This window comes from Cupressus sempervirens, chromosome 9 (assembly GCF_028749045.1).
Source record: "Cupressus sempervirens isolate cs-2001-9-10 chromosome 9, ASM2874904v1, whole genome shotgun sequence".
Lineage (NCBI taxonomy): Eukaryota > Viridiplantae > Streptophyta > Pinopsida > Cupressales > Cupressaceae > Cupressus > Cupressus sempervirens.
In genome coordinates, this window is record NC_143126.1 from 661367235 (window position 1) to 661372345 (window position 5111).

At 34.5% G+C, this 5111-nt stretch overlaps 1 pseudogene across 1 annotated transcript; it reads right to left on the reverse strand.

Moving 5' to 3' along the window:
• Positions 1–682: 682 nt before the first annotated feature.
• On the reverse strand, positions 683–1602 carry LOC149540486 (large ribosomal subunit protein uL11 pseudogene; annotated as a pseudogene). Its single transcript, XR_016356407.1, has one exon. The product of XR_016356407.1 is annotated as a large ribosomal subunit protein uL11 pseudogene (transcript).
• Positions 1603–5111: the final 3509 nt, after the last annotated feature.

A 5111-nucleotide genomic window follows, 5' to 3' on the forward strand; every position in this document is an offset into this window, starting at 1 on the left:
AAATGATAGCAGTCCCAAATCCCACGCACCCTCCCCATTTTAGCTCGAGTATGATTGCCAACTTTATAAGCCTGGCATGAGAAGACAGTACAGATGAAAGCAAGGATAAATTACCGTCTAGAAACTTGTCCTACAAAAATTTCTCATCTAAAAACTTGTCCTACAAGGGTGCTATGGTGGGGACAGCGAGATGGATTAACTAAACTACGATGGGTGGCAAAATACGGCATGTTAAAATAAATAACTACTTGCAAGACAAATGTGTGAAAGGTATACGGTGAAAGCAGGAAAGAATTACCAGTTTTGTAAAACCAGATGAAACTTCCCAAGCAAAAAACTGTAGGGAAAAGCGAGTGCAGAGAATATTTAAAATAGAGAGAGTCTTCAGTGTTCACACAAAAACTGATAGATTTCTAACTCAATTGTCAATAGTTGCCTTAAACTAATAATCACAAGTTTCGAACCAAAAATACAAACTTACCATTAGAATAAATGAACGGATCACAATTTTAAATGGCACATTAAACATACACTATTATAGAGCTCCCATGATTTAAATTCGCAGTCATGGAATTCACACAAACTTGGGAATTCACCTATTACATCAAAATGTCAGGCACATGAGAAGACTTCAGAAAAAACCAGATTTATAAACAAGCTAATCCAAAATCGGACAGGAATCTTAGAGCAAATGACAAAATTTATTACACGTAAAGTAACAAATTAAAACAAGTGCTTTCACTAGAGGCGCCTTCCAGTCCTCGGTTACAAAATGCCAAATCATAAAGCATTGTTCTCGAATCAAAAAACGGTCTCGAATAATTAAACTAGTAATAAATCCCAACTCAGATAACAAAATTATCAACCAAACTAACCAAATTCAGAATCTTCATTGAGATTAATCCTCCGGAATCTCGACTTCCTCTTCGTCGATCTCCTGTTGAAGATCCTTCGGGTCCTTGCCATCAACAGTGCACCCAACAGACACACAAGTGCCCAAAATTTCCTTCACGGTGCCAGCAAGAGCTTTGGCCATGGAGCGCGGCCTCATGACCTTAGCTATTTCAATTACATCATCCAGCGAGATGTTCCCGCTGTGTTTAATATTTTTAGTCTTTTTGCGATCTCTCTCTGGTTCCTTCAATGCCTTGATGACCAGAGCAGCGGCACTGGGTACAACTGCAACTTTAGCTTGACGATTCTGCACGGTAAGCTTTACCGTAACCCTAAGACCCTTCCAATCTCGAGCGGTTTCCTTGGCAATATCTTCACCAATTTTCTTCGGCGACAAACCCAAAGGCCCAATTTTCGGGGCCAAAGATGAAGCCGCTCCGACTTCACCACCAGTTACTCTTACGAACACCTCTACGACCTGAGAGGGGTCAAATTTGGGAGGCATTTTCGGTTAAATCAACTTTCTCTGAATCCACAAACTGTGACTGCAAACAAAATTCCTTACGAACTGCCTCCAAGACTCTCCCAGCTGCACTGCAGAAAGAAGAGTTGCTAGAAAAACCCTAGATGATATGTAATACAGAAATTGTGAAACCCCGATTTAGGGTTTTATTGAGAGGGCAATTCTCTCTAGTTTTAGTGAAAGGTTTATTGTTGTTGAGTTCTGCTTAATTCTTTATTAACATTTTTTTTTTTTTTTTTTGGCAAATTAAGATTTAAGGTTTCCTTTTGGGATTGGAGTTAAAAAAATTAGATAAAGTTATAAATTATTTGATTGAACTTATTAATAAAGTTAATTATTTATAATTTTGTTGGAAATTATATTTTAATATTTTAATTGGTTGTGTTTTTATTATTATTATTGTGGCTTGAGTGATTAAGGATGGTTTTTATAATAATGAATTTTAATTTGAGATAGTATAATGATAGACAAATAACTATGACAGTTATAGTTTTAATAAAACTTTTTCATAATTTTACAATAGGGTTTCTTATTTATGGAGGTTTGTTTTGATGGGTTTGAAAGTTGCCATAAGCTCATAAGTAGACTTCTTCATTTATGGGTGCTTTTTATTCTAGTATAATTGTATGCTTAAGATAGCAATTTAAGATTCTTCCTTTATGGAGGATTTTATTCTCACATGTGTATACTATTCAACTAACTCGTGAAGTTCTATTATTTTGTGTATTGTGTGTCTTAAGCTCACAACTAGAGGCTTCTCATTTTTAAAGATTTTTGCTTCTGACATATGTATGCATGTTGTATAGACTCTAATTCTATGCTTGAACATACTTTGTTAAAGAGGTTCCTCAATTTTGGAGTTTTTTTTGCTTCTAAGTAGGTATACATGTTCAACAAACTCTGATTCTATTTGAACATATTTTGTTATTATTAAGGAACTTTAAGTTATGGTGAACTGCATTCCAATTATATAGTTTTGTAAGGCAACATTTTTTGATGACCTATATATAAAAATATGAAATAGATTAAATATTTTTTAATTATAAAAAGATATTAAAGTAACATTACATTTATATGATAAATTAGTATATTAAAAAGTATTATTTTTCAACTATTTAAATATGTGTACTTTTTTGAGCCCGAAGAAGTGAATTTCAATGTCACATAAAGAAACTTCTAGGTTTCATAATCTCATAGAGAGGCATAGAGGTCAATCCCTAAAAGGTTAAGGCCATCGTGGAAATTCCACCTTCCATAACATTGAGAGAGATATGCAACCTCTAGTGCAAATTACAATCAGTCAGGAGATTCATATCACGACTTGTAGATAAGTTCCAATCATTCACACACTACTTGAAGAAAGATCAATATTTCAAATCAGATCCTATCTGTTAATGGGGTTTTGAAAAGATTAGAGAGTACTTGACCAATCCACCTATCCTAGTCCCTTTAGTCACTAGAAGACCCTTGACTTTGTACATATCAATTACTCCAACTACATTGGGGGTGCTTCTCACTCAACAAGATGATGACGAAAAATAAATGGCCATATACTACATCAATTGTACCCTTGTTGGTCATGATCTCAACTACACTCCAATGGGAAAAGCTTGCTTGACAATGATTTTTGCCACTCAAAAACTTTAACACTATAAGCTTAGTCACATTGTCAAACTCATATCCAAGATTGATCCATTAAAATACATGTTTTCACACATGACTCTCACAGGTCGGCTAGCTAAATGGGTCATGCTTCTCAATGAGTTCGACATCCAGTACGTGGACAAAAAAGCAATAAAGGGACAAGTCATTATAGATCAAGTGGTTAATGCACCTCCAGTGGATACTTATCCACTAGTCACGGAGTTCCCTTACAAACATCTTTGTAATAGAAGAACAACCTCCATAGAAGTTGTACTTTGATGGTCCTACACATCTCATGGATCTAGAGCAAAGATATTATTGATCACACCTCAAGGTGACTACATCCCTAAATCCTTCGAGTTACATTTCTAGCATACCAACAATATATCAAAGTATGAGGTCCTCATCATAGGATTAAGGACAACAATACATAGAACATCATAAAATTACAAGTCTTCCATGACTCATAATTAATCATCAAATAGATACTTAGTAAGTATTGGACAAAGGATGATAAATTGTTACCATACAAAGAGATGGTGGATAAAGTAAAAGAGCACTTCATCAAGATCCAACTCACGCAAGTACCATAGTTACAAAACAAAGCATCAAATGTATGGTCACTATAGATTTGCTCCTAGAGATTCCTTGGGAGGCTTTACAATACAAATTATTAGTTAAGCAATTACATACGCCCACCTACAAGAACAATGAGTTAGTGACGATGTGCATTTTGGTTGGTCCCTAATGGCCATGGTACCATGAGACTTATGTGCTTACCTTAAAGATGGTATCGTTGACTCATAATTTTAAAGATAATTAATTTAATATTGACCTTGTCTTGTATTGCAACAAGAAGTGCACTTGAGGCTCTACCCCAGAACCCTGCAAGGGGTGCTACCCCCAAACTCCCATAGAAATATCTAGTGGAAACCACATTGATTAAAGTTGGAGAAAAATTAGCCCATGAGTCTGATTAGCCTCCACATAACAACATAGGTAAGAAAAGAAGGAGAATTAAGGGAGGCTTCCTTTCAAGACGCAAACTTCATTGTCTCAAGTGTTCATGTGTACCCCTAAAAATCCCCAACTGAGGGAGTAACAACATAGAATCTATTAAAACTTCAAAAACCCTAATTAAGGCAATAGAATCATGCAAGATGATTGGGACACATCTAATCAATCCATAGTTTTAGTCATTCATTGATTTCATTGGAACCCATGGTGGATGACTTAGTCAACAAGAATGAGATTGTGAATAATTTTTAGAATAGAGTGTATTTTACATGGTGGACAACAAGTCAACTTACTATCATTTTCATAATAGATCGCAAAATTCTGACCTTTATCATAGCTAGTACCAATTAAGCTTTTGCAAGTAATGGTAGCTTAATATCCAATGTTGTGATTCATTGATATTAACATGAATCTTGTATTGTTAAAAGTGCTTGGTAATTCTGAATTCCCTGTCAATGCTATTTGTATGATCTCAATCCCTAGACATCCTACTCACAACTACTAGAGAATGAGAAGAGTTCAATTTGTAGAATACCCTAGGAATAACGGTGTGCATGGGTACACCTCCACGATAATTTATATTAGAACTCAAATTGTAATTATAAGGATGGTTTGATATTAGAGTGTAGCCAAATTATTATGTCGATGTGACACTAACTCATATACCAAAGTTATATCCCAAACTCAATGACAACTATTCCAAAATCAATAAAATCCATTGCTTCCAATAACAAATGCCGAGCAAACAAAGTGAAAAATTCATAGCAAACAATTAGTTCGAATATCATCATAATCATTTATAATAGAACTAAATGTAATATCCATCTTAATGGGTCCCAACGTTAGTTGTAAAGCAAAGTATTTTGGCACAAAAAACTACTAGACTATAATTACTATAGACATCATTATACATATCAATAAAATGACAATCATATAATGTTATAGTATCTATCAAGATGTTCAAAAGAACAAATGATGTCTATATATATCTATGTTTATCTATATATACATATACATAAGAAAGAGATGGTAG